This window comes from Terrapene carolina, unplaced genomic scaffold, assembly GCF_002925995.2.
Source record: "Terrapene carolina triunguis isolate 2854851 unplaced genomic scaffold, T_m_triunguis-2.0 Scaffold53, whole genome shotgun sequence".
Classification (NCBI taxonomy): Eukaryota; Metazoa; Chordata; order Testudines; family Emydidae; genus Terrapene; species Terrapene triunguis.
Window position 1 is genome coordinate 382020 of NW_020664404.1, and position 13418 is coordinate 395437.

The window sequence follows — 13418 nt, forward strand, 5'->3', positions numbered from 1 at the left end:
CAGCACTGACCTGGGAGTCGGGAACTGTTCCTGGCCCTGCTACTGGGTAACCTTAAACACAGCACTTCACTCCCCCGTGCCTCAGTTTCCCCATCTGTAAAACGGGGATAATGATACTGACCTTTCTAAAGTGTTTTGATATCTATTTATGCAAAGCACTATATAATAGCTATGTATTAAATATTATTCGAATGTTGCAATGTTCGGAATTGCCACTAGGTGGCAACAGTATCACAATAATGCCATGCAGGGTTTCATAAGGAATTGGGAAACTTAATTAAGCCTGGCACGGTGAGTACCTATTAATTATTATTATTTAGTGCCAGTGGTGTGTGAGTCTCTTCACAGACACAAGAGGAGCTGGCAGCAACCCCTATATTTAAGCTGCCTAATACTTTTCGTTATACAAGATTATTGCAACTTTAAAAAAAAAATTAAAAGGTTATACAGCTCTGTCGTTGGCAGCAGGCCTTTGACCTTCAGTGGGGATGGCCCTGGGGCCAGGGAGGTACATTCTGCTAGCCTCATGAAACTCCCTTCAGATTTGTCCAAGTTATAAACTGCTGAAAATTGCCGTTTCTCATCTGTGGCTTGGGTAGTATAGCTGGATTTGGGCATCACATCAGCCCCCCCGTCCCAAATATTCTAGGCCTGTATATGCACTTAGTCCCAGCGTCTCTCTGCAGCATACTGTGCACTGGCAATCCACTACTCCTGCCAGAGGAGTTGTAATAGCAAGGGAGCGCTGGAGCCAGGCTCCTCCCTGCACAGATCAGCATGTGGCTCCAATGGCCCACGTCCCTTTTTGAGATCATCACTATGAGCAAAAGCTCTCCCATCTCCTGGAACAGCACAAGAACTCTGGGAGCAGAGCCGCTGGGGGAGGAGTAAAGCTTTCGCCTGCTGCTAGCTGATCTAACTAACCTTGCTACTTTAGCGGCAGAAGCTGTGCTAGAATGCTGGAGGCTTAGGGCTCAAATGCTAATGATGGAGGTGGGGTTGCTCCATACCTTGTTCAAGGGCTCATGCTGAGTGCCATGAAGGCTGGACCCCCACAGATCCTGTTCTTACCTGGTGTTTGTTTTCTGAATACCCGTGTCTGAGAGTGAATCTGGCTTGAGTATTAGAGATGGCACGTGCCCCTTGTGCGAAATTATACTTGGGAATTTATGCTGCCTGCCTAGAAATGCAGAAGCTCCTCCACAGGAGAGGGGAAGGGCTAGCCAGGAAGCAACTTTCTGGTGCTGAGGTTTCACCCTTGCTTTGGATGCTGAAGGTCCTGAGTTCAAATCCTCCCCCTGCGCTTGCAGAGGCTGTGATAGGTTGAATACCTTTAAATCTTGCCTTGTGCCTGACTTACCAATTGCTTTGAAGGGGAAAGATGCGTGCCTGCTGGCCGATTGATGTAGTACATGTTTCTGGTTTTGTGTTCCAAAGGTCTACCTCGTTCCATTAGGGAATAGGGTCATGAGCCAAGCATCCCACTCAAGCCCTAGGAGGCCCAGGACCTATGCCTCCATGCCATGCCTTGGTCCTTGGAGGGGATGACGTCTTTGGAAGTATCATCCTGCACCTTCCCCCAAACTGCCCACTGCTCCCTGGCCTGTCCACTGCCCACCCCTTCCTTGCTCAGCAAAGAGCCCTTCACGGGCTCCTGGGATGGGAGGAGTCATGCCAAAGCAGGCTAACTGGCCCCCTCTCCATGCAGGAGGGGCCAGAAGAAACACTAAATTCTCTAAAGGGCAGGGGTGCTTGGGAATGTCTCCAGGCCATAATCCCTGCCAGACAAGCCGGCCGTGATTGCTGCATGAAAAGACATGTTCTTTCTGCTGACAAGCTTGGAAATGGGACTGAGGTTCCCAATGCAGTGCCTCCTCCTCCCGCTGGGACAGTGGTGGCTTCAGAACAATTGGAGACAGCTGCTGTGGGGTGGGGTTTATTCACACATTATTAAGGAAGGAAGCAAGGAGCCCTGGTGCCCATCCCTGCAGGAGCTGCCAGAAACTGTCCCTAGGAGGCTATTGAAGTGGAAGTGTACATTTGTTTGTACCTGCTGGTGTGTGTCCTCCACTCCACGCGGCCAGCCTTCCCAGCTCTGCTGCTGGGCCAGTGGAGGAGCTGGCTGGTTCACTGCCAGAGCCCTGACTGGCAGAAAATCCCACCTTTACTTGCAGCTCTCCTCTCATAGGAAGATGGGAATGGCACGCTGGGAGAGCCCCTACTGCTGGGGCACGAGCTGGAAGCAGCAGGCCTAGAGCCTGAGCTCTTGGGCCAGGAGATGGGTCTGGATTGTGCAGTTTGGGGTACATTATGCAAGTCCCATGGAGTATATGCAAATCCCGCCTGCCCGCAAGGCACAGGGACCCCTGTTTTCCCCATTGGCCCACAAGGGGTGCCAGAGAGCCATGTAGGCAGCAGGTAGGAGACTCCCTCAGTTCTTCCACTTGACATCTAGAGGGAGTGCAAGAGCTTTTGTTCCCACGCCTGCAGGGCCTGAGGCTTAAGGCCTGCTTAGCATCTGTCTCCCCTGATGGATGAGTGGGAGAGGCTTCCTTGAATCAGAGCCCTTCCTTCTAGGGGCTGCAGGCGAACTGGCGAAGGGTGGAGGAAGGGGATTTCCTCGCGTACTCTCCCCTGTATCTTCCTCCTCTGAGCGGGTTTAGCCGTGCCATGCGGTAGCTGCTTACATTTGAAGGAGGCTCTGACAGCGTCTCTGGTGCTGTCTGGAAGATCGCAGCAATTTCTCTTCTTCAGCTGCCCCCCCAAACATGGACTTAGGCATCATCTGACCTGCTGGGTCACCAGGGGCTAGTCACAGCTCCTCTCTGTGCCTCAGTTCCCAAATCTGTAAAATGGCAATAATGATATGGAGCTCCTCTGTACCGTGATCTGAGATCTGCAGCTAAAAGCCTGATATCATTATTACAACAGCACGTCTTCGTTAGGGATTTGCACCAACATTGGTTCAGTGACCCCGGTGCAAGCAATCCCAGTACAGACAAGGCTTTATCTAGCTGTTATTCACCTGAATAGATGGGGAGCAACCCCTGCTGTGCTTGGGAATTGGCTTTCCACGCTCTCAGCCCCAGACGTTTTGTGGACACTGCTTTGGCAGTGAATCTGGGGGCACCCAGGAATGCATCTACAATAGCAGAGGAGGTTCAGGAGATTGTAGGCACAGCATGCGCATGGCTGCAAGGCCATGAAGCCACCTGTCCCAATTCATGTGCTAATGAACCATTTACATATGGTAATTTCTAATGCACACCTAAAACTGACCAGTGCCCATTATGCTAGAGAGAGGCAGGGGGGAGGCAACAGACTGATTCCAGCAATGTCTTTGCTGTGTCCCTTCCTCACCTGCCTGTCTCAGTACAAGCAGGTTGAGCAATGCTCCCTCGTCCTTGGTCTCCCCCTCCACATACTGCTTATTACTCCCCACAGAGCCTCCAAGGCCTGTCTGAAACCCTCCCAGACCCAATTGCCACATGCTTTCTGTCCCCCCTTGCTCCCCGTTTCTCAAACTCTCCTCCAAACTCAACTGACTTGTATGTGTGGTGTGCACACATGTGTAGGAGGGTGTGCATTTGTGAGCGCTGTACTTGAGGCCCCCAGGCTGTCCCTGCCCACACCTTGTCTGCCTGTGCTTCAGCTGGCTGCTCTCCGTTCTGGAAATGGGCGAAGGGCCCCTCTCTCTGTGGCCACAGCCTCTATCCAGCCCATTTGCGCATCCCCATCTTTAGGCATGTCCCCAGATCTTTCCCCTGTCATTTGGCTCGTGCCCCATCACTCCCTCTCCTGCCAGCCCCAACATCAGGCGTTGGGCCCGCTCAGTGTTTGATCTATCTCTGCAGCACAGGCAAGTTGTAGGCTCTGAAGAAAACAAGTTTCACTTTATGGCAGCGACCTTTTCTTCCAGGACTGCCCAAGCAAGCCAGAGGAAACAACTGTAACTGGGGATGGCAGCAGAGAGGAGGCAGGAAAGTGTCTGCAGGCAGAAAGGCCTTCATGAATAATCACGCTGTCAGGTGCCTGGGGGGGTCCTCCAGCGCCGACTGACCCACCTTCCCGCTGACCCTGCGTCGCGGCTCGTCATTAGTAGGAAAAGCATCTGTGCCTCCAAACGGAATTAATGCTGCAGAAAACACCAGCACAGTCAACTCATCAGCAGAGGAGCCAGCGTATTCTAATGGCAGAGTAACAGGGGTCTAAACTCAAGCTGATCAGTCTTGTGTTGAGGCCTCCTGGGGGAGGGCTGAGGTCAAGTTTAATGAGCTCCACGGGGACCCCCCATTTGTCAATCAAAAGCAGCTCCTAACACCAGCACTAGCGCCAAATGCTTTTTCTCGATGGCTTCAGCCTTCGGGTTTGGATGCGGCTGAGACAAACAACAGCTAAAAAATATGATCCTCCCTCCACCCCGGAAAAAAAATAATTAGAGATGAGCCCAGGAGAGGGAGGAAGCCCAGCCTGTCTAGGAACGTGTCACAATCATGAGCTGATGATTGGCTTGGCCAAGGCATGAACCCACCTGACCGCAGAGCATCTCCTGCTCCATTCGGTGAACGAATCAGGGCGGGCCATCTCTGGAGGAACAGATAGGAAACTTTCCAAGGGGTGTCTCATTCACTGCCTAGCAGCGTTAGGGCTCTGTGCTTGGCTCTGCTGCGTAGTCAGGATTCAGGGTGTCTCCTGCGTCACTCTCCTTTCCTGACATCTAGAAGCAGTGGTTCAGGGCAACGCTTCCCAAAAGGCGCACTGGCACCTATAGATGTGGGGGCAGAGGGGCAAAAGGTGGCCGTAGCCTGGGTCCCATTGGGTTAAATGACAATGAAAGGGGAACAAATCACTTTGACATTACGACATGGGTAAGCCAGGAAATGCAGCCGCTAGTGTAACAGGTGGGTTACCAACCAGAAATGCTGTGATGGATGGAGGCTTGTCCCAGACAAGGCTCGCCAGGTTAGGCCTAGGGCTCTCCAAGTGCTTCTTTGATTTTCTAAAGGGTCTATTCTAGGAATTCTTTGGGGGAGGGTCTCTGACCTGTGCTAGACAGGAGGTCAGATGATATGATCCCACTGGTCCCTTCTGGCCTTGAAATCTATGAATGTGCACATCTGCCTGTGCGTTTGGGGGTGCTCCCCTAAGACTTCCCACTGTCCAAGTTCCAAGTACTGCTCCATGCACGGAGAACCTGATGCCCTTTGTGTGTCTGTCAGCCAGAGGTGCAAGAGCCTGGAGAAGTGCATCTGAAATGTCACTGGGGGGTCCTCACCCCCCTCAGCATTCCGGGCATGTGTTAGACAGTCCCCAGGAGAAGTGTGCCACTCCCGAGGCCTTACTGTGCATAGGAGGGGTGCTGGCAGGTGTAACAGAGCACACTGTAGCTGAGTCAGAGGGCGGGAAAACTTTCAACACCCCTGTGAACTTCCCAAGGATCAGAACTCCCAGGACCTTAGGGTAGCTCGAAGTACCAACCTGTTTTAGCATTTAATAATTTAAAACCTGATGGTGAAGTTCAGCATTTGGGTCTGTGCTTCACATCTCAACCAGCTGAATCCACCCCATGGAATCGGAATTCTCATCATCTCTCTGTTCTCAAGCTAGGTTCTGGCAAAAAGGTTCAGGGCACCACCTATCTGGGCTGATCACTTCTTTTTCTCATCTGCTTCAACTGCCAAGCAGCTTTTCCGATCAACTTCCATTTTGGTGGAAGATTTCTCCAAAGTTGATTGGGTTATATGCTGACGTCTATCTCTAGAGACTTATGTTTTTAAATACGAAAGCCTGGGTCTGCAAGCAGTCATTTGATGCCCCAATTTAAGCCAGAATAAGCATTTGCATGTTATTACTTAAAAGGTAATCACTTTTAAAATTAGAATGTGCTGATCTTGAGCATCAGATCTCAGCTTGAGGAGTCCCGTAAATGATGTTCATCTCTTATACTTTCGGTTTCACGCTACATAGCAGAAAACATTTGTAGATGATCTAATGAACACTGATAATTTTTAATGTCTCATAACTTCTCTTTTGTCACAGGTAGTATAAAGAAAAAACTGCCCATAGGCCTTACACACAAATTTTGAGGTCAATATTGCTTTTACATTTTTTTTGAGGGTGGTGTGAATTTTAGATTGGGGGACAAAATGCAGTTCATAAAGGAAAATGAGATGTTCCCTTAATCCTGGAACAGTGGCCGCCTCTCCATGGTGAACTTGAGGGAGCAGAGTGCTGTAAATATCAGGGGCCTGCAGTAATTCATGTGCGGGCTCGGGGAGGAAGGCAGCGTGAAACGGCAAGGCTACTAAAAGAGCTGAATCAGCCAGCGTTGCCAACTCGCGTTTGTACCTGAGCCCCATGATATGTGCTGTTTTGCTTAAAGCCCCATTTCCTGGGTTCAGGTGCTTAGGTGAGACTCTCAGCCTTCATTTAATACAAAAGATTTTAGGCCATGTGTTGGCAGAGCAAAGCTTGAAAACATGACCCGGAGCGCACCCTAAAGGCTCAGAAACTAGAGGGCAAATTAAAACAACCCACAATCGTACTTTTTGTTAAAATCTCATGATTTTTAATCCAATCTTTTTTTTTTTATTCCAGAGGGGGGCATTGCAAGGACTGGGACATGGGCAGTCGTGCCTAGTGGTTGGAGCATGAATCAGCCATCTGGAATCAGAGCCCAGGGTGAGAACTGGAGGCAGAAATCAGGAACCAGAGCCAGGTTACCTGGAGTGAGGCAAGCAGGAGCAGGGCTGGGTCCAAGGCTGGAAAAAGCAGGCACAGAAGCTATCACAGGCATGGGCAAATGCTTTGAGCAGCCAGCACTGTGATGCTCGCCTTAAGAGCCGGTCTGCTGATCCCTTCAGCCAATCTGGAGGTTGGGCCACTCAGGAGGCTAAATTGGGGCCAGCTGCCCTCGTTAGACTGTCTGGGGGGTTAAGCAAGCAGGGAACCAGGCTAGCTGCTGGCCCTTGCTCCTGACAGATGATTTGGGGATGGCTGGGTTTGGTAGTGCTGAAACAGCTACACTTCCCTTCAGGCTTTGCCATCTCCTCTGGGCTCTGCTTCCCAGCTCAGACCTGGCTGTGAGTCCCAGGAATCCCCTGGCTTGTTTCATCACACTCTGAGCACTGCAGTGTAGGAGGCCAGCCTAATGTCTCCAGCTCCCCAGCGCTCCTGGGGAAGTGCCACGTATGTTCTGGGATGTCTCTGGAGCCTGTTTCAGGCGTGGTCCCAGCAGAGAGACAGCGAGTGAGCCAGCTGCCAGGAGCCTGCTAGCACTGCTTTCCTCCAGGCTGCTACAATACATTGGCTCTGGATCTCTGCCGTGTTTGCAGCATTTGGGAATGACTCTTTCTGCAAGCTCTGGCATGCTTCATGCAGCCCCAAAGGTTTCCACGTCACTGCTTACCTGAGGACACCTGTTCCAACCCAAATCCAGGCAATCTCTGCAACTCCAGCTCCTAACAGCTAGATTCTGGGGACATACAATGGAGGGCAGCAGGACCACAGTTTCCATCTACAGGCAGATCAGAGATGGACGAAATGAAGAGTGTTAGTTGCGTCCCTGTTTCAGACATACAATAAGCAAGTAGCAGATTCACACCTCAGGAAGGGAAAAACCTGTAAACATGACACCTTCTCCCCAGCATCTATGAGCCATGTGACTTCAGGACTTCCAGAATTGTGGGTCTGGAGTATCCACTCCATGGAGAAGGGACAGGAAGGGTCACTATTCTGACTTGGAAAGATAGAGAGATTCCAAACGATGCAATTCAACAGTATTTTATTGACTTGCTAAACGAGACAAATATTTCCAAAGTATAAAAGAGAAATAAACTTTGGGTATCTATCAGAGGAAGCTATAATACAACCAGCATCTGCTGAGGATTGGGCTTCCCAGAACATTTGGAAGTACTTTTAAGACCAGAAAGGATCATTATGATTATTAAGTCTGACCTCCTGTCTAACGCAGGCCGTAGGACTTACTGGAATTAATTCCTGTTTGACCTAGAGCAGATCTTTGAGAAGAACACCCCATCTTGATTTAAAATTTCCAGTGATGGAGAATCCATCACAGGCCTTGGTAAGTTGTTCCAGTGTTTTAATGGCCCTTCACTTTGTAATATATAAATCTATTAAATTAATCATAGGAAAACCACCTTCTTGAAGAACGCTGAAAATTATTAGGACTGTTAACATTAGAGAGAAGGCACAGAAGAAGAGACCTGATAAAGACATACAAAATAATGGCAGATCTAGGGAAGGAAGATCAGGTGCTCCAGATCTCCCCGACTCATAACACAAGAACAAGGGGATGGTCAATGAAATGGAAAGCTGTCTAGTTCAAAACTAGTTAAAGGAAATACTTTTTCCACACAATGCAAAATTAGACTGTAGAACTCACTGCCACAGGATAACACAGAGGTCAAGAGTTCATAGGATTTTAAAAATGTCCATTTCTATGGATGAGAGGATTCAGAGTTATAGTAGGAAGGATTACAAACAGCAACAAGAGTTTTAGAAGGAATTTAAACCCTAATAGGGGTTGGGAAGCAACTTTTCCAGGCACCAGGTTGTCCCTGCACCTTCGTCTGTAAGATCTAGTGCCAGAGTGTCAGAGGCAGAATACTGCACTAGATGGATCTTGGGTCTCATAATTCCTGTGTTCTTCTCATGTAATGTTAGTCTTTTTCGTAGCATCTAGAGGACTCAGATTAAGAGATTTTAAGGCCAGAAAGGACCATGAGATTATAGTCTGACCTCCTGAATAGTCCAGGCTATAGAATTTCACCCAGTTTTTTTTAAATATATGGAGATATCCTATCTCCTAGAACTGGAAGGGACCCTGAAAAGTCATTGAGTCCAGCCCCCTGCTTTCACTAGCAGGACCAAGTACTGATTTTGCCCCAGATCCATAAGTGGCCTTCTCAAGGATTGAGCTCACAACCCTGGGTTTAGCAGGCCAGTGTTCAAACCACTGAGCTATCCCTCCCCCATATGAATGCAGTTATCCCTGCATTGGGCCCAGTAGCTTGTATCTGGCTAAAGCATCTTCCAGAAAGGCACCCACTGATTTGAGGACATCACAAAATGGTGAATCCACCACTTCCCTTGATGGTTTGTTCCAATGAGATGGATCTCTGTGATAAACATCTTTCATTGATGGAAATAATTTTGGGAAGAAAATGTGAGTCATCTTTGAAGACTGTTTCAGTGTTCCATATTCCACGTACATTTTCACCTGTGGCTTCTGCTTCCTTCTGCCAAACACTGATAGTTACATTTGCGTCAGTAATTGATAAAGACAGGGGAGCATCTGAAGCATCCATCACATTTAAGTTAAAACTATTGTGCTGGGATCCCCAGGATGCAGCCTGGGACTGTGGGACTACTGTGCCCCCTTAACTCCTCAGCCTGGGCTGTCTCTCACAATGCTTTCCTAGTGACCAGCAGCAAACCCCTCCAGGCACTGTGATCACTCAACACAGCCATATGTGGAGCCCCACACCCAGCTCGATTGCATGAATGCTCCCAGAGCCACTCATGAATCACAGAGAAAGGCACCAGCCGAATCGCCCCAGCTCCCAGCCTTGTACCTCAGGAATATGCCGTCTTGCACTGCTCAAGACGAGCAATGCAGATTTATTAATTGGTTCACCACTTCATCAATGGAAAGTGGATATACACTAGCCTTTGTAAACCTGAACAGATTTACCGAACACTTCAGGCAAACTCATTGGTAAAGATAAACAGTAAAACAAGTTTATTGACTACAAAAGATAGATTTTAAGTGATTATAAATGATAGGCAAAAAGTCAGAGTTAGTTACCAAAAGAAAAGAAAATATAAGCATGCAGTCTAAACTCTCAACCCTATTAGACTGGGCACAATCCAGATTAAGCAGTTTTTCTCACCCCACCAGATATTGCAGTTCATAGTACACAGGTTTCACCCTTGAAACCTGGTCCAGTCTCCTCTTGGAGTCTTCAGTCTTCTCAGTGTCCTTGTTGCTTGAAGCATAGGTGGGGGCAGGAAAAAGGCAAAGCATGTGGCCACTGTGTTCTGTTTTATACCCTTAGTCCATGTGCTTGGAGAACACAAGTGCAGGCATGTCTGATGGACATTGCTATGTCCCCAGGCAAGGTTGAGCAATTTCTCTGGTGTGGCCTTGTGCCAGTGAGTCATTGAATTGTAGCTCCCTTGCTGGACAATGGCTGGTGATGTCTGTTCAGCACCCACCCGGGTGTTGGTACCTCCCTTGTCATTGTCTCTGGAGAGCTAGTATCTGGGCGCCTCCCAAACCCACTGTATATTTTAGTGACAGCCATACAACACAATCTCATAACTTCATATGCACTAATGATAAACATATTTAGCTAGAACAATGGCTTTCAGCAGTTCATAACCTTTCCCCTAATACCTCACATGGCGTGCTTTATGTGAAATATCACAATTATATATAAATGATGAATATGGGAGTTACATGGCGCTTCCCCGACATATATTTTCCCTGATATATCTTGAGCTACATAGGTGCACACAAAAAGAGTTTGAGCTTTCGATCAACCAGCTTCATTAGGTCAGCACTTTCCATTTCAAAACCTATATCTACTGCAGGTGAGAAAATGTTTGCTTTGATATGGAAGCTCAAGCTTTTCTTGGATCACAATATTGTGAATAAAGGGCAGAGGGGTGCGGGTCTAGGCAATCAGATGGTGGAGTCTGTCCCCCCTGATTTTCACTATAATGCTGTGTTGTGGTATTTCACTGTGCATTAACATGAATGCATCTTGCACCTCTGTACTCAAGCTGTTGCTTTATTTTGCCACTGTTTTGAGGAATAGGGGGTCACTGTCTGATTTTCTAATGTAGGAGCCCAAGTGATCAGAGGACATTTGGGGGAATTATTGTTTACTTTTGAATTTTGTCTGTGCTGTTTGTCGTTAACCAAGATTTTATTGGCCATTGAAGCTGATCGGTAAAATGGACAAAAAGAGATATGGCAGGTCCTCTTTGACATGGCTGTGAAACACCTCACCTTTCTCTGCACCCCAATCAAATCCCATTGCAGCAATGGCTCCCAAACGATTGCCCCATGTGCCATAGGTGGGCCATGGAACTCTTGCCCTGAGCTGGCTTGAATTTCTGAAACCGACACCCGATTCCCTGTGGCGCTCTGTCTCCCTCTAGAGGTGACTGACATGGGTAGAGGTTGAGCAGCCTGCCTTAGCTTCCAGAGCTGCGTCTTTCAGGTCAGGCAGGAGTGGCACATTCTTTAAGATTCAGAGGTCCCAGCTTCAATGTTCACTATTGATGACCCACCCAGGGGTGTGGTGTTTCATTTTCAACTGCTTCTATAGGTGTCTGAGCTCTTCACTGCAAAGAAGAGGCTGGAGGCCTGGAAAAGCAGCTGGAAATAAGGAGGACAAGTTGGCCTGTCCTCTCCTCCTAGGGGCTGCTGCTATGTAGAAGGGGGCAGGAACAAGTGCCAACCCCAGGAGTCAGAGTCTCCAGGAGGACTGGAGTCACCTGCTGCCAGGCGGAATGGAATGTACAGGGCAGCAAGGAATGAGGCAGCTGAAGAAAAATACTAGCCAGGGATGCAGAAATTGTTCAGGGCCCAAATTGAAGAAACTGGGAGTCTTTGTCAAGGGCTGATTTCTCCTGGAATTTCTTTCTCCTCTGACCCCTGTGGTTGGTTGGTTGGTATGAGTCTCCATGCCTTAGTCTCCCATTTTGGCTTGGTCGGGAGCCCCAGCTTTATGTTACATGTCAGAGATCTCTAGTGCCACCAGTACCGATCGCTCCCTGTATTGACAGTGCTTTGCAGAGCACAGGGAGGGTCGGGTAGGCAGGTTCTGATTTGGAGTTGTGCTGGGTACAGAGACAACAGCAGGTGCTAGGGAGAGGATACCTAGAAACAGTGCGATGGGCTCCATTTGATGCCACGCACACTGTGCGGACACAAGGTTACATAGACAAGTGTTTTAAATGCGGCAGTGTGAACAAACAGCCGGTGCAGTTTTATGGCTGTACTTAAATTCACATAAACTATTCCAATGTGACTTTTGCAGGTAGAAAAGGCCTTAGTTCTTGTCACCTTCTTTCTGCTGTTAGCTAGTTTTCTTTACTTCCCCACCCATAGACTTGTCTGAGACAGAGAGGAATGTCCAAATTAGAAGGCCCTGTCAGCAAAGTTGCTAAGGGAAAAGTTCCCTGTACACTGCATGATGCTTCCTACACCAACTCCTACCATGCTGGTAAAAACTCAAACCTTATCTGGCCGGTGCATAATATTTTCTACCCAAACTGCTAGAAGCTTTTGCACCACAGTAAACTTTATGGGCCTACGCTGAGTTTCCTGTGCCAAGCCAGTTGAAACTTTCAGAGCATCTTATATTTATAAAGAATGAGAAAATTCCCAATAGACTTTCTGTGTCTGGGTGTGAGTGTGGTATTCTTCTGAACTCCGCCCACAAGGTGAGCCCCGCCCACTTTACTGATTGCAGGAACTCATAATATGATCATGCCATCTCTGCTGGCTCTCCCTTAGTCAGGTGCAGATAGCCCATAGGCACAATGGGTCAAAATTTTGAAAGCACCTAGGACTTGGATTCTAAGTCCCTTTGACTTTCCCATGGTAGAGCGGGATGGACACCTAGCCAGCTGTCCCACTCACTGACAAAACTGTCAGCCCCAAAATCATAGTCAGACCCCCAAAAAATCATGAAACTTTCCTGAAAAAAAAAAAAATCAAGCGATCAAAGGCCACAATTTTTTTTTTCTGATTTTCACCAAATTAATTCCAATCTAGATAGTTTCTTGGGAAATAGATCTTGTGAAACAATTATTTCACAAGCGAAGTTGGGATGACCAAAGTAACTGTGCTGATGTGATATGCATGGTTATTCTGTTTACGTGAATGGACAAGGCAGTGAGGTATGTCGGGGTAGGATGCCCATATGTATAGTATGGGTCTCCTTATGCCATCCTATTTTTCTGCTTCAGAGACAAAGGGTGTTCTCAGGAAATGATGATAGGTAACTACTTCTCTGCCTCTACTGCTCACCTCCAAAACCCCACCATGCTTAATGCTCTCCCGCCTGTCCTAACCACCTACATGAAGCGCTTGGGTGAAGTCTTGGTCTCAAATGCAGATGACATCCAACTTTACATCTCCAGCATCTCCAAAGCAAACAGCACCATCTCCCAGCTGTCTGACTGCCTGGCTGAGCTCCAGACTAAAAGGCAGGGACTGATGCAGAACCAGGGCAAAGTTGGAGGTGAAGTTGCCGCTAACGTTTTGAGGACTTGGTGGTGGTGGTTTCTACCACCTCACCCTCTACTCAGGGCGCCTGTCCACAGATGGTCAGATTGGTCCAAAGAATTGTTCTGGATTGCTAAGTGATGCTGGATGC